Below are 25,270 nucleotides of genomic sequence, written 5' to 3'. Positions count from 1 at the left end.
TACTAGGGTTCGTCTCAGTATCCCGTAGAACCTGGTTCTCCAAACGTGGTGTACTCACAGCCCGCCGCCTCCCTGCTCGTTCGTCTGTCTGGAAGGACCCCAGATCACACAAACGCCCAAAAAGGGCTCGAAATGTGTGATGTTGTTGGTGTGTGTCAGGGTACTTATCTTGGTACAGCCATGCTGCCTCTCAACCATTTACCTCTACTTGGCCGTATACAAACACCATCTCGGCTTGTTCCCGACATGAATACCGGATCGTTGTGCTGCTTACAGTATGCTGCGTCAATCTCGCAGTCCGCAGCACACAAGGAACACGCGGCACGTGGCCAGAGGAACTGTCATTCGTCAGCCAATTTTCCGTAGCAACGATGCGTTCCCGGACACGCGTTCATTGGACCATTTTTACTCCATTTCTAGCCAGTATTACGTCCCTGCAGTTTGTTGGTTTTACTAATGGTCACCCTGAATACAAACCAAAAGGCTCTCTCCAGTATACTTGTACACAGTTCCAGAGCAGACTGTTGTTCTCTTATCACCGATATGTCCTTCTTTTGTAGTTTAAAAGAAGCTTTAATTTAATAGGATGCCCAAGAAAGTCAAGGTACCGGAGCAATAGAAAACTTTCTTGTTCTGGCAATGAAGGATCAACGTTTTCCAGGATATAGGTGTATATTTAATCGTAAACTCCTCACGTGGACGTTTTCGGCCCTATAGTCTAATTATGCGAAATATACAAATTATGTCGTGACTATAACATCATTATTGGACGAACAACTCTGCAAACCCAAAATTCCTCTAGATGGGAGAATAGCTGCTATTCAGTTTCAGAGTTACTGAAAAAGGTCCATATTTAAACAACATGTGCGTCAAATCTTTCCGTTTCCCTATTTTTGAAGAACTCCTGTTGAATCTGCTTTGTTCTGAAGACAGAGTTTGTTATTATTTAGGCGTCCAGGTCTCTTCTCAGATGTCCGTAGTATTCTACAGTTACTTCAGGCCGGGAAGCAAATGGGTTATCCTTTCCATTTCCAGTGGAGAGCCACCTGCTTTTCTCCTATATGTCATGACGGATAAAATATGAATGTACCTTAATACTTCATTTTCGGTCAGATTCAAATAAATGCAGTCCCCGTCTTGCACACAGCTCTCCAGGTGATTTTTCGTGTAAAATGTACTGTTCTCTTCCTTTATGATACGTCTTAGCGTAAGCATATTTCATAAAGCTTTAGTTGCCGATCATCCTATAACATAACCTTAATCTACAAAAACGATCTGGAAAGCATCTGAGTAGTCTTGTTAAATCGGCAGATGGTGTTGTTTACCGAATAGCAGTCATCAGCTGATCAAACGAAGAAAGGTATCATCTACACAAAGTATCAGAGTGAGTTGGTGTGACCTAGGAATAGCGACTTTGAACAGGAATCAGAACGGCTCTGGGAAAGCTCAAATCTTATTTAGAGAACGGACGACAGCTTGTATCCCCCACCGAGCACTATCATGTGAACTGGAGTTGGAATGCCGCGTGCATCTGTCACCCATACTGTTCTTAATTTTTGTAACTGATTTAAGTTCTCATGGACTGTTTTTGCAATTTGCAGATGGCACAGTTTGTAGTCTAAAGGCATCAATAGACTGCATACGTCTCAAGAAGAATCAGAAATGTTTTTGATATGACAGAGGAATGGTTTGTTATAAATAAATGAAAATCAGCGAAGGAAAAACGCAACAACTTTCACATTGCCTTATTGAAAAAGAATACCTAAGCCGTGTAGGGGTTGGGTTTCACAGAGGACAGAAAACTCACTTAGCATGAACACATTGCACGTGTGTGTGCGCCATATTCTCAGGAGTCGTACGTATGTGTGAAAAGTGAAGCATGTGTTAACTGTTCAGTATTTGCTAATAGTATATTATTCAGTTTCACATATATATCAGCTATGGCCTATTACTACAGAGCCGCTCTACAGGCACCAATATGGTATTATTACTCCAAAAAAGACAATAAGGACCGTAACATCAAACGGTAAGCTGCACCATTGCGAACCAATCTTCACACGTTCACGAGCGATGACAATTTTCTAGCAATACGTCTTCAGCTACCTCGCATATATGAAGGAAATCCATTAAACATTCTTCTACAGGAGTGATATCTACAATTATAAAACACGCAGTAAAGAAAACAGAGGCACGCCAAGCTGTCAGCTCTCCATGACACTAGACAGTTTACCAGTAGTGGCTGTTAAATTGTTTACTTACTTACCAAATGAAATGCAGTAGGAAGTGAGGAAACATGTCGCACAATCTACGTCGAAAACCACTGTACAATTTCAATGAATTCCTTGGCACTGCAACACCAAACTGGACTGCCGAAACAATGTAGTACTGCAAGTGTACGAAATTACTGTTCAGTGAATACGTCTTTGTCACTTAATATATTATTAAGTATATTACTATATTAATGATAATCTGATGTCATACTGAAGGAATGTGCAAACGGAATAGGCTCCCAGATATGTGACTGGCTCGAAGATTTCTTAAGTAATAGAACCCTGTATGTTGTCCTCGACGGCGAGTTTTCATTGGAGCCAGGGGTAATCTCAGGAGTGCCCCAGGGAAGTGTGATAGGAACGTTGCTATTTCCTGTAAATACAAATGATCTGGCAGACAGGGTGGCAGCAATCTGCAGTTGTTCGCTGAGGATGCTCTGGTGTACAGGAAGGTGTCGGAGATAAGTGACTGTAGGTTGACTCGAGATGACTAAGCCAAAATTTCTAGTTGCTGTGATGAATGGAAGATGGCTCTTAATGTAGAAAAATGTAAGTTAATACGCATGATTAGGAAAAACAAACCCATCATGTTCGCATAAAGCATTAATAGTGCCCTGCTTCACGCAGGCCCGTCTCTTAGACACATGGCCGTACCGTTGCGAAGCGATATGAAATAGAACGAGCATGTGTTGATGGTGGTAGGAAAGACGAAGAGTCGACTTTCGTTTATTGGCCGAATTTTAGGAAAGTATAGTTAATCTGTAATGGAGAGTGAATATAGGACGTTAGTGTGACCTATTCTTGAGCACTACTCGACTGTTGGGGATCCGCACCAGGTCGGATTGAAAGAAGACATCGGAGCAACTCAAAGGCGTGCTGCTAGTTTTTTGTTACCGATGGGTTAGATTAGCATGCAAGTGTTACGGATATGCTTCTGGAGCTTAAGTGGGAAATTCGGAGCAACTCAAAGGCGAGCTGCTAGTTTTTTGTTACCGATGGGTTAGATTAGCATGCAAGTGTTGCGGATATGCTTCTGGAGCTTAAGTGGGAAACCCTAGAGGGACGAAGATATTCATTTCGAAGAACACTACTGAGAAAATTTAGAGGACCGGCATCTGCAGGTGACTGCAGAACGATCCTGCTGCTCCAAAATACATTTGGTATAGGGAACACGAATATAAGATACGAGAAATTACGGCTCACAGGAGGCACATAGACAGTCATCTTTCCCTCGCTGTATCTGCGTGTAGAACAGGAAAAGGAACGACTAGTTGAGGTACATGATATCCTCCGCCATACACCGTACGGTGGCTTGCGGAGTATGTCTGTAGATGTAGATGTAGATACTACTGCATGTAAATGCAACATTGTAACACTGACGCAAACTGTCCAGTCATAAATAGCGTATGACATAGTTACGGTAATAAATGTTAGAAATAAATAATAAACATCCTTGGTCACAGGTTCTAACCCAGTGACTAGTTGATTTCTGAATTATAATCAACACCAATGGAGGCCAAAATCCTACCGTACAATGAGTCAACCTCGTTTTACCAGGCTTTGTCAAAGAGGGCGATTCCAAGGAGGAGATAACCATGAGAAAAAAACTGACTAACCAAAATTACGTAATATTCTACGAACCAGAGCGTAGAATTTCAGACACTGGTAAGTAACCTAGAAAACAGCAGCTTAAATGATATAATGGGAGTAGAAGTCTTTAAGAATGGGAAGGTGGGGCAGAGAGTGAAGGTTCTGAACATGTACTTCGTATGGGTGAACCATTGTTCATTGAGGAGAGTTCACACTATAGGATATTTTTCCACTCGTTGCTCGTAAAGTATTCGCTCTTCTACGGCATATTGGGAATGGTGCGAGGTAAGCCACAATTTGCCGCTGTTGGTGCTAAAGAGCCAGAGGATGCTAGTCGCTGGAAAAGATAGCTGAATAACTAAGCGTTCTGGATATTTTTCACCATACATCACACTGGTTCGATGGTTGTTCGCATATGCCAGACCATGAAAAAAGATTACGTCTGTCATTACTCATATAGATTAACAGGCTTCCACTATGGTGGTAACTGCAAAGATAAAATTGAAATATTAAAGCACTTCAAGATCATACCAGAGCACAAACTAGTTCCTCATTACAACTCGTGTAAGCGCTGTTTTTTCCCGGAATTGTGAATACTGTTTAAAGTAACAACGCCAACAGGTGCCGTATGCATGGACAATGACAGAGGAATGTGACCTCATTTCCTTACTGCAGTCTGTGGGTCGTTCGTAATAGCAATGAGCTTGCTGAAGAAGAAATGTGTTTCACAGTAGAGGAGAAAAACATGTGCTAACAATGCTTAACGTATGAATTTTAGAGCCCTTGTTGACTGGAAACTTTTGTATTTCTTTGGTCCATTCTCCCCAAAACGCAGGATATTTTTTAACGCCTTTTATACAGAACAACGGAAAAGAAAATCGTGGGGCTCTTAAATGACGATCAGTTTAGCTTTATGACGGGTGTAGTCACCATAGAAACAAATCGGGAGTTGCGCTTGATAGTGGAAGCAGGACTGAAGAAAAATCAAAACACGTTCATTAGATTTGCCGCTCTAGAACAGGCATAGCACCATATAAAACGGGGTAAGATGGTTAAAATTCTCTGAAAAACTTATGAAAAATATAGATAAAAGCGGTTAATTCAGCTGGTATGGAGTATTTACAAGAACCAAGAGGGAAAAATAAAAAAGGAAGACCACCCCTATTGTCCGATTATACATTGAGGTAGCAATGACGGAAAAGAAAGAGAGGTTCGGTAGTGAGACAAAAGTTAAAAAAATGGTTCAAATGGCTCTGAGCACTATGGGACTCAACTGCTGTGGTCATAAGTCCCCTAGAAGTTAGAACTACTTAAACCTAACTAACCTAAGGTCATCACACGCAGCCATGCCCGATGCAGGATTCGAACCTGCGACCATAGCGGTCGTGCGGTTCCGGACTGTAGCGCCTTTAACCGCTCGGCCACTCTGGCCGGCCAGACAAAAGTTAAGCGTGGAAGGAAGTCAGAGATAAGGTTCGCTGATGACGTTGCTATCCACAGTGAAAGTGAAGAAGAATTACAAGGAATGTTGAATGGAATGAGCAACCTGATAATTATAGGATATGGATTGACAGTAAGCCGAAGAAGCATGGAAGTAGTGAGAAGCAGCAGATATAAAATTAACGATAAAAGTAACTTCAAAATTGACAACAGCAAAGTAGACGAAGTGAAGGAATTCTGCTGCCGCGCGGGATTAGCCGAGCGGTCTTAGGCGCTCCAGTCTTGGACTGTGCGACTGGTCCCGGCGGAGGTTCGAGTTCTCCCTCGGGCCTGGGTGTGTGTGTTTGTCTTTAGGATAATTTAGGTTAAGTAGTGCGTAAGCTTAGGGACTGATGACCTTACCAGTTAAGTCCCATAAGATTACTCACAAGTTTGAACATTTTATTTGAACATTTTTTGAATTCTGCTACTTGGAAACAAAACAGCACATGAAAGTCAAAGAAAGGCAGACTAAACAAGCCTACTAGCACCGACAAAGAGGACGCTCCTACCAGAAAAATTCTTCCTGTATCAAACATAGACGCATAGAATTCTGTGGTAGTGTATTGTGGACTTTGGGAACACCAGAAATAAGAGTACCGAAGCTTTTGAAATGTCGTGCTACCAAAGGACATCGAAAACTAGGTGTATTGGAAAGAAATGAGATTATACGCAGAAACGGCGAAGTAATGAATATACATAAACACTTCCATGGAGATGGGTGAGGATGACAAGACATGTGATGATAACTTCCATGCTACTATAGCGAGCGGGTAAAAACAGGGAAAACGGAGATCGGCTTAATTGAAGACGTAGGTTGCAATTGCTACTCTGAAACTAAATCAATGTCACAAGAAAGGAACTGGGGGCAGGCCATACCAAAGCATTCAGACTGATGCAAAAAAAGTCTGCATGCTGCGGTAAGTGTCAGTTGACCTCGAAAAGAAAGCGTGTGTCCTTCAATTTGAGTATTAAAAAGAAATCGTTACATTTTCGTTACACAGTGAAGTAGACAAACTTAAAAGTTCTGTATTCAACTAAATACCTCTGGATTAAAATTATGAACAACTTAAATTAGAAGCATCACACAGAAATTACTGTGGCGTAGGTGAACCGAAGTTTGCTATTTATTGGCAGAACACGTGGAGACAAAACAACTGCTCCGTTCATCACCACCGCCTACCATAATGGTATAAATTGTCCAAAAATAGTCACATTCTGACCGAAACCAGTAACCGTTGCAAATAAATGTGTTTTTTTTTTGCACTCGAGATCCTTTTTAATCAATTTTTAAACAACATATCTACTATAGGGGCTGCCTACACCATGCTTGCGCGTCCTCTTCTGGAGTATTCTACGTGGTATTGGATCCTCACCTAGTACAACTAACGGAGGATACCGAAAAAATTCGAAGGTCAGCTCCTTTTGTATTACCACGAAAAAAGATAGTGGAACAGATAAGATAAACGTGTTACGGTAGGACGAAGAATTTCATTTCTGTAAGATTTTTTCACAAAATTACAAGCAACAACTTTTTCTGTTGAAATCCAAACCATTTTGGTGACTACCACTTACAGATGCACTAATGACCAACACATTCTGAACTCACACGAAAATAGTTTGTTCTTCACTTTTCCCTCGTGCTATCCAAATGTGGAATGGTACGGAAATGGTCTGAATGTGGTTCTATGAACCCTAAAAAAATCACTGATATGTCAGTTGAATAATAATCATGTTCATGTAGGTGTAGTTTACACTTTGTCATTATCGTCACCTCTGGTTTCAGTTTTAGGGCGTTCTTCACGCGGATCACCCTCAAAATCTTAACCACGTTTGAATGAATTTGTCTATTTATTAATGGTTGTATGTGACGGCTCAGGCTCCATGTGATCGTTGTTTGAATTTGAACAAGTGTCGTTTGCGGTTAAATGAAAACAGATTTATGACGGTTCAATACAGCTTTTTATTTCTCTACACAATAGTTGACATCTGACGTACTATGTAAGTGATGACTGTCAACACAACAAATAACGTTTCATAGTTTTCGGGGCGTTTCGATGCAGTAAAATAATCTTGGATATTGTGCCCGGTGAATCTGTAGTTTCGAAATATATATACACTAAAAACATCACAACGCCAAGGTGTTACTTATGTAGAGCAATGAAATTATGGGATTAAATTTATCTAGGTTACACTTTTAAGTGAGTTGCAAGTTCATAGGTTAATGTAAGCGTGGGGAAAGCCATTAGAAACGTGAAACTTGCGTACATTAATAAACGGTGCAACAGCCAGAATGTTGACTGCAAGCAAGCAAACGTGCCGGATGTCAGTTTGTGGGATGGAGTTCCATGCCTTTGGCACTTGGTCAGTCAGTAGAGGGATAGTTAGTGCTGGTCGTGAACGACGCTGCAGTTGTCGTCCGATGATGTCTCATACGTAGTCGACTGGAGACAGATCTGTAGAGCATGTGGGGCTACGACAGCGATATGCGGACGAGGGTTATCCCATTGGAAATCGTTCCCTAGAATGCTGTACATGAATGAAAGCAATACAGGTCTAATCACCAGAGTGACTTCCGCCCCCTGTAGCTGAGTGGCCAATGCGACAGAATGTCAATACTAAGGGCCCAGGATCGAGTCCCGGCTGGGTCGGAGATTTTCTCCGCTCATGGACTGGGTGTTGTATTGTCCTAATCATCATCATTTCATCCCCATCGACGCTCAAGTCGCCGAAGTGGAGTCAAATCGAAAGACTTGCACCCGGCGAACGGTCTACCCCACGAGAGGCTCTAGTCACACGACATTTACATTTACCAGAGTGACGCACAAAGTTGATGCCAAAACGCGTGGGATGACCAGGAGAGCGCTGCTGCTGCATATGAAATTGCATCGCGGACCATAAATCAAGGTGTAGGTACAGTGCGTCTACCCTGCAGACAGGTTGGTTGCAGGCGCTCACCTAGTCTGCCATCTATGACACTAAGGCAGAACCGGCTTTCATCACAAAATATAAAAAACCGCCACTCTGGTCTACAATGAGCTCTCACTTGACACAACTGAAGTCGCAAACGGCGGTGGCTTGGGATCAGTAAAACGCACGCTTCAGGACTTTTTCTATGAGTTGTTCTTGAGTAACCGGTTTGTAACAGTTTGTTGTGTCATTGCGGTACCAACTCTAATCTCTGCAGCAGACGCCGTACGATGGGCCACAGCCATACGTCGAACACGACTGTCTTGCCTATCGGTAGCCCATCAGGAGCCTGGCCTTCTTGAGACCGTACCTTCCCGTGACCACAGCTGCCAGAAGTCATGTACAGTGGCTACATTCCTGTCAAGTCTTTCTGCAATATCACGGAAGGAACATGCAGCTTTTCTTATTCCCATTACGAGACCTCATTTAAACTCGGTAGGCTGTTGATAACGGCGTCTTCGTCGTCATAAACACATTCTTGACTAACATCAACTGACTACGTCCAATCTCAAATCAACTAACGCTTACGACATTACAGCGCGTATTTACAGCAAACTGTCGAGAAATTTGAATAGACCTCATCTTTCAGGTGTAGATATACGCCTACTAACTTTCATTTATCTCGCACAACTCCTCCTTTGCACTGTAATTTCTTTTTCCGTCGGTGTACATTCATTTCACTTTCACAGTTGGTTCGTGACGTTTCAGAAGACGATGGAAAGCTAAACATCAAAGGCTTACCTCAAATTATGACGGCAAAATTTCATGAATACAAACGCCATCACTGTGTCCCGTTTGCAGCTTTCCAACTGGTCATTACATCTGTCATACAGGAGATCTGTGCTAGAACGTCGGAATCGCCATGGGGATTGCGTTAACGATACGTCATCATCATATTTATTCGAACAGGAATACGGCGAATAACAGGAAAAACAGGTGAAAGGAAGTCGATTGTTGTCTTTTAGAACTACGATACCTGCAATAAGCTTTGGCATTTTACTGCAATCTCAAAAAACTAAAATTTTGATGGTAGAGTAACCCACACGCCTCCCTGAAATGAAACTCGTATCTTCACCATTCCTCCAGCTTCGTCAAATCATAAAGCGCCGAGCGCAAAAAAACTAATTTCTTGTGTTAACCTAGTACCGCCTCAACATTTAAGTGCGATATACCGGGGGATTTAAATAAATACAATAAATTCAACTGCTTTTTAATTAGGATCACTAGACTTACGAGACGAATAACTGAGAATGTCGTGGCAGCTAGAAGAACAATTTTGCTGTTGCCTCTAACCCTGACTTTTAATTATTGTATAAGGTACGAAACCAACAAGGTTCTTAAGACAAAACAACACTCGACAACCTGTCATACAAGTGAATAAATGGCAGTCCCCATGAGTTAGCACCGAAGTTGTCAAAGGTCCAATATCGGTGCAAAGCCATACGACAGCCAAAGTATTCCACCTCCGCTGAACTGCGTGTGTATCGTGATCCGACGATCCGTAATACTTGCAGCTGAAGGTTGTCTTCGAAACCATCACTACAACCACTTGGAAGCTGCTACCATTTCACAGTATCAGTGACCGTTCTCAGCGGTCTTCCTGACCAAATAAGTTCGAGGTTTCGAGGATTAACGAGACATTTCTTAATACCAGTTTATTATTATAAAGACATAGTTCGGCGAATCTAATACGCTTAGAACATGTGATACAAGTGCAACTCTATGTAAGGAGTGGATCAATGTATAACAATACTGAGACGTACAAGAAAATGTTTCTCGCAAACGACTCATTAATGGGATTGTGTCCTTTCTTTTTCAACTTTTGTTTCTCGGTTCGCTGAATGTCCTCTTATCAAACAAAGGGCAGTGATAATATTTCGTAACGGAATACTGAAATAGCATAATTAATCGATATATAAAGTTCCTAGTATCTTTCGTTGATGCACAGTTAACGTTGTATCAAATATAAATAGTTTGTTATTTTGTCCATCGGTCTTCTCGGGTAGAGTGACCGAACCTGTCATAAACTATTTGATTAAATACGTAATAAGTACTAAAACGTAATAATCGAATAAAGTTTACTATAATTATGTCTCATAATTCGCTTTATGATAGCAGTTACGTTAGAAGCTCTTCATCTGAAGATGGTTGTTCAACAAGTGAAACCGCTTGTCTTGCTACTTCTTTATACGGGTGTTCACAAACTTCTAGGATTTGTAGGGGAGATTGAGTAGATAAAATTTTGAATTCGACCCCATTCCCGTAAACGTATCATATCCGTGCTATAACCACTTCAAAAAGTGTGGGTAATGCGACCACTTTTACAAGGAATTCATTAGGTTTGACCCAGTACATCACTTGTTTTATAATCTCCATTCATTAAGAACCAAACAAACAAAATGTAAACTTAATCGGTTTTCACAAACACTGTCGTTTACACTTAAACTTAAACCGTTGTTGTCCTTTTTAAAGGACGATTAGCATTCTGATCCACTACAATTAAGATTCGATGTGCCGACCGCCAAGTTCGGTGCACACATTATACCTACGAATGATGTGGTACACACTATATCACACCTGGTGTCTACAGTCTGCTCTGCAGCGACCACATCCCGTACCACGATATATTCTTCTGTCCCTTCAGGAGTGTTGCTTTAACACTCAGATTTGAATAAGGTCAGAGAGATAGGATACACGTTAAATGACATTAACCGACCCGACGTAAGCAGCCCCCACCATGCCTACCCTGTTGCGTACCTACCTATCAAACACGTTTTCAAACGGCTGTAGCTTGGGAACGCTACGTTTCCGGTCTTAGGTTCCAATTGAAAATATTGTATACTTAATCCCCTCTAGACGTTTGAAGGGTTATTTTAGAGCACTCTGTATTGCGATCAACATAATTCATTCACAGCGAACTACTAGAAATCATATGCCTCCGTAAATGACTGACAGCTCATATTACCTGGTACGGCGAACCAAGGGGCTGGACAGATTGGCAACACCTTTCTGTTTCCACGAAACGCAGGGAGAGACTGCATGCATTTCGGTATTGTTGCAAGTGGAGCACTGCGGCACGCTACGCGTTTACATGCCAGTGCCCTGGGTAGCACCTCTGTTTAATACACGGCAGTGTAAGGAGTGCGAATCCACTTTTCGTTTCAATAGACCACCGGCTGCTTTCACTCTGATAATTTAGTTCTCTTAAAAATCTAATGTATTAGACGTCCTCTCATCCGCAAATGATGACTCGTTTTTTATGAAACTTTTTAAAACTAAATCCCATAAATAGCTATCTATTTCTGTGAGATTCCTTGCTAGTCCTGAAGTCGAGGTGTGGGATAAAAGCCGAAGCTACCGCAAAGTAAGTTTTTCTTACTATTGTTCATGACACATACCGCAGAAAGTTTTGCTTAATAACATTTTTAAGTATATGACCATTGGGATATTTACTGTATGCACACTATGTTCTGCACCATGTGCCTCTTACTATAATTCACACACCATCGACTTATTCAGTAGATCCACGTCATCAAGTTAGTTCCTGCTACTACTCTGTTTGTCTCTTAATACGAATAATGTTTCCTTGAAAATAAAAATATTGACAACTGTCCCGGAACATGGATTATTGTCTGCCAATCTTTTGTTTCCTATGAATATGACGCAGTCAGTCAGATGCGTGACAGTTTGTGCTTAGAGACAGGCAGAAAATGACGTTGAACAACAGATATAGTTACAGATAAATTTGTACATTTTCAATCATTTATTAGCATCTAATGAAAAGACTACACCTAACTTAAAAAGAAACAAAATGTTCTAAGCTAAAATGACACGAGATACATTCGTTTTTTGCGTGCAAGATACAAATCTTATTTTCACAGTATATGTTTCTTCCGTTATCTGTTGTTCATCCTGTCCACGTGAGGAAATATTTTCTGATCCTAAGTCATTATCGGTGGAAGGACATTGAGGGATATGTTTATTTTCCTTTTTTACGCTTCTGATCGATGATAAATAACATTTCACCACGTTTCAGTTTCTGTTTCTTAAGAAGACGTCGGTTATATCCTATTAATAATATTCCAGGCAATTTTACTTGGACTATGAAATGCATACTTACGGATTTGCCAAAAACGTGTTTCGTAAAATACTTGGTCGCATAGTTTTCGGGTAAAGGTGGATCTGTAATATTCGCTACGTAAGTCGCAGGGGAGAAAGAAAGCTTCATATTCTTGGAGTAATAAAACCATAAATATTTCTACAACTCACAGTAATAAATCTGACCTTTATTAATGTTATGTTTCATGCGTAGTTTTTCCATAACAGCTTTCCATTTAATCACACTAAATTTTATAAGTTTAAATACGTCATTTTATATGAAAGACTTGATTCTCTGGTTACTTGTAGCCTTAATTCTAACTCAACACTTGGTAGATTGCCACCATCCAGTTCCCTAGAGATAAAGCCGGCCGGAGTGACCGAGCGGTTCTAGGCGCTACAGTCTGGTACCGCTCGACCGCTACGATCACAGGTTCGAATCCTGCCTCGGGCATGGATGTGTGTGATGACCTTAGGTTAGTTAGGCTTAAGTAGTTTTAAGTTCTAGGGGATTGATGACCTCAGAAGTTAAGTCCCATAGTGCCCAGAGCCATTTGAACCATTTGAACCTAGAGATATAAATTTAGATTGTCTACGAAACGCTGAGTGATAATTCTCAAATAACTGGCCTGGAGACGAAGAAAGACTAGCGTTTAACGTCCCGCCAACGAGAAGTTCACTAGAAGGGAAAGCAACTAGGTTCTTCGATGTCACTCGCTAAATCGATCCCTGTGTTGGCGAGTTCTTGCATAGCGTAATGGCTAAATCTTGATACAACAGTTACAGATGCGAGAAAATACGGAACTTCAAGGCTTAACGTCCCGTCAACGACAAGAGCGTCGTGCATGGATCACATGCTCGGATAGGAAAAAAGTATAGAAACAAATAATATCTCGATGCGAGATATTTTGAATGTGCGGATGATTGTGAGTGAGTTTGAGAGAGAGTACGGGTGTATGCATAGAACGTACTCTTCCTCGTATTGTCACATATTAATCACATTCATTCCTGTTAATATTTTTAAGGGCACTGATAACTTGGCCGTTGTTAGCCGGTAAACCACAAACCACACACTACATATCTGGATGCTGGAACTGGGTTTGAACTCTAATTCACCCGTATGTGAGATTGATAGACTGATCATGACGCCATTTCATTCGAAGATTATGCTAGAATGCCACCTCACTGACTTTGCAGATGTTTTATTTCCATTGGTAATAGGAGAAATAAACTGGTAAGAAGATGATAAATTAGAAGTTGGAAATGTCGATCTAAAAGCGGGCTAATTGCAGTACCAAGCCTCAACGATTTCGAAGTTTACAAACGCGCACCGATCCTTCTGACTCATTACAAACGGAATCAGAGCGTAACAACGTCTTTCACGCAGGTCTCTCATACTAATCGTCACAGTTACCTTGCAGACCTACCACCCTCAGTAGGTATATGGTGTCGCGTGTCGTACTACCGCTACGTATATTAAAATAAAACGCTTGGCTACGAGTGAGGAGCCGATCACTCCGTTTCATGCTGCTTGGGTGTTTCGTGAGTCAGTATCATAGCATGCTTAACAGTTTCACTGTTGGCGTAAAAAGTCCGTACCGAAATCTTCCTAGGCCACCCCCCCCCCCCCCCCAGAAAAAAATTTATGTGGCTATAAGCTGTGAACCAAATATCTTTGGCAAAACAGCCAACTGCAATAGCAGCGTAGATCCATTTTAGCTCTTTTGTACTTTATGGGATGCCATATGATCATCAAACGCAATCACAGTCGTAACACTAAATTATTCCTTTAAAAGTATATTTCAGTTTAATTTCCGATAAACTCCCACTGAATACGAAATGAAAATACGAGGCGAATACGGAAAGTAAGGTCTGATTAGGAGCGAAATGGAAACACTGTGAAATCCAATGGAACTTTGCACAGATGTGTTGGGCAGTGTCTTTAGTGTGACTGTCGATTACTTCACTTCGCTCTTTTTAGTCTAGAGCGCAAATTGTTAACGTAGAAATGCCTCAAACAACAGTGTCTCCCGCCAAGTATGTGAATCTGGCGCGAGATTCCGTCTGAAGCTATACAGCCCACATAACATCAGTGTCAGATGTTTCTTTCTTCAAGACAATCTTCAGCCGCATTCTGCAGGTGCAATGAAGACGCTCCTGCGACGTTTTCGATGGGAAGTGTTTGGTCACTCACAATACGCCTTTAATTGGCTCCCTCCGTTGTCCATCTCTGCTCACATGAACCACTGGCTACCAAGACAGCATTTTGGCACAGACAACGAAAGGCCGACCATCGTAGAGAATTGGCGGAAGGCACAGGTGGCTGCTATCTGCAACGAGGGTACTGGAAAGTTTGTACAAAGCCATGACAATTATTTATGTCGGAGCGGCGACTATTTAGAGAGGTAGATGGAAGGTGTGGCTAACTGTTGCGAATAAAAAATTTTTGATTTTCACTGTGCTTCCCATTTCGAGACCGATCGGACACGTTCCTTTGCGAACAGCTCTCGTCCATTGTAGATGCAGACATGGTGTATGCTGTACCTACTTCGAGTGGACGGTGACAAGTAAACAGAAAACTGAATGGTGATTAGATAAACAATTAGCGCTACAAAAGTCCAAGAGAAGACATCAATTAAAATCTAATGGCAGGTCATAGTTGAGAAAAGAGGTTTTGCCATTTTTCAGAATTAGTTTCGTAGTTTTTTACATATTACATTAGCTGCAAGGATATTAAAATTATGCTCCTCTGATACTAATTATGTATGCACAAGATATCGGTAAAGAGGATAATACCTGAAACAATTCGGCTAGAGTGAAGAAAGGCTTCACTGTCTGTACGAACTATAGTAGCATCAGATATCCATACACCATCAGAAAGACATTTCTAAAAACCTACATTTAATCCACATGGGACGTAGACGGAGACAAAACGACGGAAAAAGTACTTGACGCTTTTTACACAGAATGATATTAAATAATACAGAAAATGAATCACCCTTCCAAGAATAAACGTCTGGTTAATGCGCCGCCTTAATACGAACACGAGAATTTAGCATCCCACTGCAAGAAGCAGCAGGGGTGAAATGACAAATATCAGCACAAGGTGACTGTTAAATTTACTCGTATAGACAGAAGAAAACATTAACGCAAAGTATTAAGAGATTCAGGACGACATTAAAGTAGTCAAAAGAGTGGTAACACAAAGCAAAGCACGTACACATGTGTTGTTCTCAAACGACTGAGTATTCTGTATTAAAAATTCCGGTTAAATGCGAAGATACTTCTTTCACTGACATCATACTGCCACATAATCATGGTATTTTATATGCATGGAAAATGCTGTCGCGGATAAAAAGAACTCTACGAATATGGAGAACCGATTTACGACGCAGTTTTGCGTGTTACGGCACGTGCTTCACTATATTTCGGTAAAACATCGCGTCCGATGTAAAGGAGAGTCGCATTTCGTTAACTAGTTAAACTGAACGAAGAAAGTCTTTTTGTTCTCTCTCTCCACATATGTTGATCGGTTAATCATGATGAAATTCATTCGACAATTGCAGGACAGCTCCGTTTCCACGAATAAATATACCTGACAGTACATTCGACAGGAAGTTTCTTTAACAGAGTTTTGCCTGTATGAAATTCTGGAAATAATTTCCTGTTTAGCTGAAAATCGCTTGCAGTACAAAACCCAACTATCAATTCGCTCTTGAGATACCACTGTAAAGTATTTAATCTACCTTTAGCGAGTGAGAGGAGAGGAAATCATGTGGAGCACCTCTTGTGAAAACCATTCCAATATTTGGTCGTGTTACTGGTCTGCTTGCACAATCCATCAATGGCGAACGATGTTTTAGACACGGAGCTCGTAACCTTGAGGTCGGGTAATCAAATTAGCACGCTGCATACCGTTCAGCTGTCCATGCTTTCCTGATAACACTTAACACCAATGCCGTGATGGTTCCTTTAAAAGGAACGTAGCCGATTTTATTCCACAACCTAAGCTTGAGCTCTTCCTTTAGTGACACGGTCGCGAACGAGGCGTTAAAATCTTCATTTTCAGAAGTGGCAGTTTCATGTTCCAGATAACAATTGATAGAACTTCGTTTAAGTCTGGGTGTGTCAATTGCAAGACGGTGACACCGCAAAAGGTTTCGTAGTAAAATTTATTTCACAAGTGCTTTGTTCAGTTTAAGCGACACACGAAACTTCTATTGCTGTATGGTGCAATGTGAAACAGAGTGCATTAACATTCGGCAGACTGAACGTTAGGATATACACAATATATGATATATACACATCTATGTACATGCTGATATTTTCCTGGCAAAGAGGGATTCGAGAGTGGATCATATCTTCATGACTTATCGGGATCAAGAGTACGAGAAAAATGTAGTTATGCAAACGGGCCGAAGAGACGCCACTACCTGCAGTGAACAACTATCAAAATTAAATCAATATGTCGAGTGATGTAGAAACGTGGTTAAGACACTCGATTTCGATGCGCTAGGAGCGCGGTTCAGTTGCCCGTCGATTCATGAAGATTTAAGTTTTACGCGATTTTTCTGATGCTCCAAGACAGCTCTTCCCCCTCCCCCCCCCCTCCCCGACGCCCCAAGAATGGATTTCTCCACAGCAAAACCAAGACATTTTCCACAACGCGCATTACCAAGGAGGTAGGAGCGTGGGTGTACCTTATTTCCATCCGAAAAAAAGATTCTGAGATACTCGTTGATTTCTGTTGCATTGTATTAACAACAAACTTTTTAATGATGTACAGTTGTGTAGTAGGGTCCAGAACCTGAAAATAACTTTTAGAACACTCTTACCAATATCAAAGCACTTCCAATAACGTACACTACCGACTCATGACAACCTAAAATTTTTTTAAATATAAATATCGTACATTGTTGTTAAGTTTTAGTCTCAACATACTTTTTAAAGGAGGTACTGATCCATAAGTTAGGCCCTGAAACTCGTAATTTTGAATACGACATTCTTTGGGGAAGTGAGATCTCCTATTGAGAGTAAATTTTTGTGTTAAATTAAGCTGAAAAATTTAAAACATCTGTAACCTGCTAGAAGGATTCGGTAAAACAAAAAATAATTTAACTCAAAATTTTAAAATGTAAATCAACTGAGTAGATCCCAACTTTTTTAAAAGGTGGACGTAAAGTCGACTAAGATGTCATTAGATGCGGAGTTGTGCAGGAGAAAGGTGGCGGAAATTTTACGTCAGCTTAAGACGAAAACATAGACAAATGTGATCGGATCCTCCCGAGTACGAATCTTGCCTCATGAACGCCTCCTTCTCGATGTGTGTAGAAAAACAACAAACACTCTCGACGTGACTTGATTACTACATCGCCATACCTCGTTTCAATTACTTACATATTGTGAAAGGTTATTACGCACTGCATTAGTAACAATGCATGAGGAAGTTATTATCAGACACAAGCTATTAGATTTCTACTACATACACACGTATATAGCGATCCCTCGTATTATCCCTTAGTATTGTTGCTTTTCAAAGGATGGAGGTGAAAAAAAATGGTTCAAATGGCTCTGAGCACTATGGGACTTAACATCTGAGCCGGCCGAAGTGGCCGTGCGGTTAAAGGCGCTGCAGTCTGGAACCGCAAGACCGCTACGGTCGCAGGTTCGAATCCTGCCTCGGGCATGGATGTTTGTGATGTCCTTAGGTTAGTTAGGTTTAACTAGTTCTAAGTTCTAGGGGACTAATGACCTCAGCAGTTCAGTCCCATAGTGCTCAGAGCCATTTGAACCATTTGAACTTAACATCTGAGGTCATCAGCCCCCTAGACCTTAGAACTACTTAAACCTAAGTAACCTAAGGACATCACACACATCCATGCCCGAGGCAGGATTCGAACCTGCAACCGTAGCGGTCGCGCGGTTCCAGAGTGAAGCGCCTAGAACCGCTCGGCCACTGCGGCCGGCGGCGATGGAGGTGAGACCGGCTATAAGATCTGACAACACTCTAGAAGATGTCACAGTTTAGGATAAAGTTTTGTTCCTATTTACATTATACGACCGACAAAAATCGCTCACTATAACGCATTCTTTTGATGACATTGTTTCTATGGTGGTGTTATTGTTACTGTGCAGTGTACTCAGAGTAAGAACTCTGGAAGTTTTAATATATACAAGAATCATCCCGAAACACAGCAGTAACGGATTTGGTGTTTAAGGAGTTTATATACGGTAGTGTCACAACACAATCAGTGTCGTGCTAGGAAATACAAAACTCATGCACTCTTGCTTGGGCTACAATTAAAAATTCATATTGTTAACACTGATAATAATGGTAAAGGAAACACCAGTTTTGAAACATAATAACCCTTTATCCAGCTGTTCTACTGTATTTTCTAAGTCAAAGGCATATAGAAATATGAGTCCTTAAGCTCATAGAATTTACTATTGACAGACATCAGTCAAGAAGACGAAAATGATATGTTAAAAAACTTCTTGCTGTTGCTCTAAAATCGCTTAAAGGATTTTAATTTTCTTCACTATCCGAACATGCTATTTCGACAGGTTGCTAATTTCTGCATAGAAACATATATAAGGGAAATCACTGAAAACGAAAAGATTTCGTATTATACATTGCAAAGCATCGCTTACGCAAATACAGTACAATAACTAAGGAAACTTTGCAGATCCGAATTGATACATGAACGAAAGATTTAGAGAAATGTAAACATTTAAAATTCATTTGAGTTCCTGCAGCTTTACTTTTTGCGACGTTCTAGGTAAGCGAACGTTAATGTGTCAGAAGTCTTACGAAATATCTGAAAAATTCTACAGTTATACCATAATTCCCTGTATTTAATGCAATCGTCTGTCCTTGTCTCTCACTTATTTCATTTCAGTTAAATAAACGCGAGTAATAATAAGGAGCGATAAACGTACACAGAACGATGCAATACCTAGCTGATAATTCGTAACTGTCGCAGTTTCTGATCCTAGTTTATGTCGTCACGCACATCGTTTAATTATATCTGTGCTTATCTATTGTCACTTCATTTCAAAAATTTCTGTAGATATCTGACGACAAACAAATTCAAACAATTAGAAAGGGATGACGGCACTTAATGACTCATTCTGCGGATTTCAATCAGGGACTGAACTAGATCCAGGCTGCAACATCATTTTGTAATGCCTCAATCTTTGTTAAGTCTCACTTCCTCGAGATTGTTTTCTATTCATGGAATGACGAAATGAGCGCCAGCAGGCTACAAACCACCTGTTTGCGACCGGGCGCTAGAGCCGCTTCTACGCTGTGGAGACGTTTTCCTACCTCCTGTAGCGTGCCAACGCCGCGGCCCTCGGCCCGCCTTGAGGCACTGTACGGACGAGCGTGACTCTCGCGGCAGTGGCGGTCGCCGGTCACCGTTCGCGCGCCACCTCACCCAGCGGCAACCACTCCGCGCGCCACAAGACGCGCCACTGGGGCGCCGCGACGCCGGACGCCGGGCCCAGAGTCACCGCGCATGCGCCGTGCTCGCCCGCTCCCTTCCCGGCGGCCCCGGGCCACGCTTACACGCAAGCGCAAGCAACCGCCGGTGACGTCACCATTTGGTACGGGGTCGCACAGTCTCCGCGCAGTTACTCCGTGTGCATATCAGCGTGCTCAACAAATAGAACTACCTCGCTGACAGTGCGTAAGAAAGCAGGGGTTGGCTTGCTTCTTGCAGTGGGCAAGCAATCGTGTTTGAAGAACACAGTGCACCTTACTGCTGAGGTTTTCATTGCGTGAAACCTAAGCCAAAGCTTTCTAATTCTTCTCATTTTTACTTTATTTACACACTATAACGATATGTTTACGTAATGTGTATACATAAACATACAGTTCGTAGTCGCTAATTATAACAATATGTTTACTTCTGTGCTGTAACATATAGCTACAATCAGCGGTGGAAATATATTTGCGAACGCCGACCGTGTGCGGCTGTTTCTTGTAGGATCGTCTGATAAGTCAGAAGTAGCATTGCAGTGGAGAGTAAACGCCTATTCAAAATATAATTATTTTTGGATAGCTCAACATGAATTTCCTAAGGGACCGTAGTTTATCATCATGCATTTACCAGTAGAATATGGCACGGAGAAAATATTTCGCCGCATGCAACTTCCGTCCGATTTCGACGAAAGAATTCGTGACTGTGAACTCTCTATTTCGCACAAACATAAAGAAAATTAAATAGCTTCATGAAGGAGTGAGACATAGATTCTATACTGAATAAATAGTCCATACACCTGTTCCATTTAACTCTGAGTTTATGGCAATTAATAGGTGAAATTACACTGCAATGAAGGATATAATATGGATACCGTTTTTACTGGCACTTCTCTTCTTGTAATGAAAATAATTCCTTTGACGTTTTCACATACACGTCGCACAATAAATCTACTGCTATGCAGTACTGCACTTTTAGTATTGGACTTTTACTTTAAACTAAAATAATACTATTTTCAACAATAATAATAGGGCGTCAAGACATGCGCGTCCGACACAAGTTACAAGAGAAAAGAGAAAAAAAAATAATGAGTAACTGAGTGTTGATCGAGAATATCTCGTACATCAAAAGAACGTGTAAAAGTGTTCTTTTTCTGTCCTTTTTTTGCGCCGCGGTTTTCAAAGTCATTAACTCACTGCATCTCTGACGGTGCTTCCACAATAAACACGTTACGTCACAGGACGTTCACCTTTTACATTCGCGCAACATTATTTGCTAACTGTAGCTGTTGCCGAGCGACTGCTCGATTAGTGAACGATTTAAAATGATACGGCAATCAGATAATGTTACAACACGTGTGCTCGACACCACAGTGTCAGCTATTTTTGGCTGTGAGGATAGTCGGATGCGAAGGTTACTGATAATATCTAACTACTGTATTCCTTTACTGCGTGTCGAGATAACTTTACGGATTAGCCAGTCGTCTGAGCGTTAGCCAGGTGTTCCGGGAATGCAGTTTGATCTACTGGACAGACACAAAGCTTGTTAAATTATCTTTCGAGTTGGATGGAATTGGGATCTCTTCAACATTCATCAAAGGACTATCTGAAAAAGAGCACTACAGAGAGTCTTGTGAATCACTATATGCACTCTAATTAACGTCGAACTTATTGATTCGCTCTTACATTCAATCATTCCTGATACGAAACAATACAGCTTATTTAATACATGCTCTTTTATGTAATCAACGTTGTCCAGTAACGATTATGTTACAAGATATCTTCTCTGGTGGAAGCATGTCACGCAACTCATTAAATTTCATCCACAACAGAAAAATGTGTAAATAGTATTTGTTAACCGACAGAAATCACACCACGAGGTCGTCGACGAAGTTGTTGAAATCAGTATAAAAGTGGTAACGGTCGTAGCGTGTTGCCTCCCTGGTAACTATGATAACCACGCGGGAAGAGAAAATGATACAAATGATTAAGAAATATAAAAGGCGTTGCAAAACTAAACACTGGAAAAACGCTTCATAGTAATCCACTAGTTTACTGCGTGCCACACAAATATTTCCTGTCATAGTAACAGCACAAAATAAATTTCGACTGAAAAACATCACAGCGCAGTGCAATCAATAATTGAACAATATAATAGCTACAAGATATGTAAAAACACAAAAATCGAAAAAATCATCTGTGGTCTACCATCAGCAGCAATTCAAACATACGGATCACTAAGAGCAGAGAAGATTTACTCATGTAGATTTAACGCATATCCTAAGTTACTGGATTAAAGACTTTGATTCAACAGACAAAAATGTCAATACCTTAAATTAGCGCTGTTACCTGTCTGAGTAGCTACAACTCGCATCAGACGTCAGTTTTGATATAACTGTATACCACTGCACACGGTTGTGCCATCTCCGTCCTTTCTGGCCGCAATAGTAGACAGGCTGCATCAGGGTTTTCCTGCCATGATAAAATTGGGTTCAGTCTGCAACCGCGCGACCGTTACGGTCGCAGGTTCGAATCCTGCCTCGGGAATGGATTTGTGTGATGTCCTTAGGTTAGTTGAGTTTAAGTAGTTCTAAGTTCTAGGGGACCGCCGGCCGAAGTGGCCAAGCGGTTCTAGGCGCGGCCGCTAAGATCGCAGGTTCGAATCCTGCCTCGGGCATGGATGTGTGTGATGTCCTTAGGTTAGTTAGGTTTAAGTAGTTATAAGTTCTAGGGGACTGATGACCTCAGAAGTCAAGTCCCGTAGTGCTCAGAGCCATTTGAACCATTTTTCTAGGGGACTGATGACGTCAGATGTTAAGTCACATACTACTCAGAGCCATTTTGAACCATAAAATTGGGGTCAAACAGGTCGTCATTGCGAATCTTTATCCAATCTCAGAATATTATTTTCGCTAGGCGAAGGCATAAACATGAGTAGTGCATGTCTCAATCTTATGACTGCGTATTTTACAATAGTTAAGCGTACTGGACGTAAATATTCTGTGCAATACAAGTCATATGCAGGGAGATTCAGCTGGCCCTTCCAATGGATTTTGTGCAGTCGATAATGTCTTCAAATACCACGCGCAAAATGTTTACATTCTATCGCTTTATATGGGCAAATTATTAATCCTGCAGAAAAAATGAACAAGATGTTTTTGTAGGAAACTTCAGGTAGTTAAATTTTGTACTAGGATACGTTTCCACTAGAGACCGTGATTTTAGAATTTTTCAAAAAAACATACAAACGTTACTTTCAAATATGTTCGTCTTCAATAACTCGAAAACCTCGGCCTGCAGAGAAAACATATCCCTATACAAAATTTAATGAAATTTTAACTACATGTACAAAATTTAATGTAATTTTAGCTACATTAAATTTTCTAGAAAGAGACAAGTTCATTTTCTTCTGTACGACTGATAGTTTTCACATAGCAAATGAGAGAATATGAAACTCTCACATGTGGTGCTTGATGGCTTTGTGGGTTACATAAAACCTATCGTTAGGGTCAGCTGGATCACCCTGAGCTACATGGCAGCAGTACCCAGTGCACACACAACATTGTTACACACGGAAGATCAAAACACAGGAAAAATGTGAGACAACACGGGCATTATTAAGTTACTACATAAATAATTATGATTTTGACTGGGTGCACGTTTAGCATAAAATATCCCAAGATGTTCGTGAACATTTAAGACATGGCATGGCCGGCTGAAGGAAATACGGCGATCTGGATCGTTGCTTAAAAATTTTAGTAGCCTTGATCGCAATAAAAAGTAAATTTGCTGATTAGCAGTTTCAGTTGATTAACAATCATCCTCAGATCATGCTTAATAAAGAAAACACATAAACTAGGAATATAAATATACTAAAACTGGAAATACGAGATGGTAAACTTTTATTAATAAATTTGTCACATGACACGGCGAGCAGGAAATGACTCAGGTTGGGATTAATAAAGGAAACATCGCGTATCTAGATCTCATTTGGGAAACCAACCGGAAACCTAATTATGGATTGCCACACAATTTTGACGCCTGTACCTTCTTTCTCAGTAATAAAGCTCATCAACAAATTGCGTTAGAAGACAAGGTTGGGTCAGTTTCTCTAATCAGAAAGTATGAAATGGTCTTGTAATATAGGAAGTCACTGCCTATCCGACTGAGTAACTGGTTCGCTCTATTGTCCTGACAGTTTCAAGATACCTAGCAAACACACTACAGTACCAAGAACGTAAGAGAACGATCTACCAAATGGTTCAAATGGCTCTGAGCACTATGGGACTCAACTGCTGAGGTCATAAGTCCTCTAGAACTTAGATCTACTTAAACCTAACTAACCTAAGGACAACACACACATCCATGACCGAGGCAGGATTCGAACCTGCGACCGTAGCGGTCGCGCGGTTCCAGACTGTAGCGCCAGAACCGTTCGGCCACCAGCGGCCGGCGAACGATCTACCTTCGTAGTTAATCTACAAGATAATAACAGTTATTGTTCCTTAGTTTTGATTTGATTAGCAGAACCAGGCAGTTCTAATGTTACGGAAGATGTTCAGTGGTGCTCTGCATGAGCTGTTGACAATGTTTAATGTTTACAAATTATTGCTGCAAGATATTGTGATATACTTTTAATGCTTATCTGATAATAAGCACATAATTCAGAATTATACATAATATCTGAAGTTAATCTTAAAAGAGGTGCATTGCAGGTGGTCTTGGTTGTTTAAAGTAGACTTCAAATCGGCATCAGAATACCGCTACCACATTTTTCCTACTTCCGCTCCTTACTTTGCTGTCTGTACCTGGGTCTCCACATAAAGCGTTGGACTGAACAGTTGTAATGGACGTCCTACTAGTATGGTGAACATCAATTTGGCAAAAGTCTTCAGGAGCACTGATGGGTTAAAACAAGGGTCATTTGTGAAAAGCCCCTCTCACATTCACCGTTGGATATTCGCATGCAGTTAATTGTGTTTATCAGTGTCAGTAGAGATGCTGGACATTTATTTTCTTCTAGGAACTTTCGAAATCTTCTGGTTAATGTTAAGAGTCATTTCGACTATGCAACTGTAATGGAATTCCGCCCTTTGCCTTAACCTCTTCAACATCGAATACAGAAGTCGACAGACGACATTACGATATCGTTGCATGTGAATGAATGCAATGTATTTCCGATCTTTTTTAAAATCTGATGGGTAAAGAATATTCATTATTTCTGTGGCTCTTATGTGGAACGATTTCACTAATATTATAAAGTTTGATATTGTAGTCTCGTTTCCAAAAGGTTGTAAGGCTGGCCGCCATGACAGATAAAACATAATATCAACATACGATTTACAGATGGTGTAATGGTATCACCACCCTCTGCGTCCAT

The 25,270-nt window shown here is 41.0% G+C and overlaps 1 protein-coding gene across 1 annotated transcript in view; it reads right to left on the bottom strand.

The window, feature by feature from the left end:
- Positions 1 to 19,873, bottom strand: part of LOC126454081 (discoidin domain-containing receptor tyrosine kinase B-like) — a 425,916-nt gene extending 406,043 nt beyond the window's left edge. The window contains exon 1 of the mRNA XM_050091131.1: positions 19,735 to 19,873. The gene's annotated coding sequence lies outside the window, so the exon portion shown is untranslated. The remainder of the gene's footprint in view (positions 1 to 19,734) is intronic.
- Positions 19,874 to 25,270: the final 5,397 nt, after the last annotated feature.

The sequence above is a fragment of the Schistocerca serialis genome, chromosome 1 (assembly GCF_023864345.2).
Source record: "Schistocerca serialis cubense isolate TAMUIC-IGC-003099 chromosome 1, iqSchSeri2.2, whole genome shotgun sequence".
Classification (NCBI taxonomy): Eukaryota; Metazoa; Arthropoda; class Insecta; order Orthoptera; family Acrididae; genus Schistocerca; species Schistocerca serialis.
This window is presented reverse-complemented; position numbering and strand designations above follow the sequence as displayed.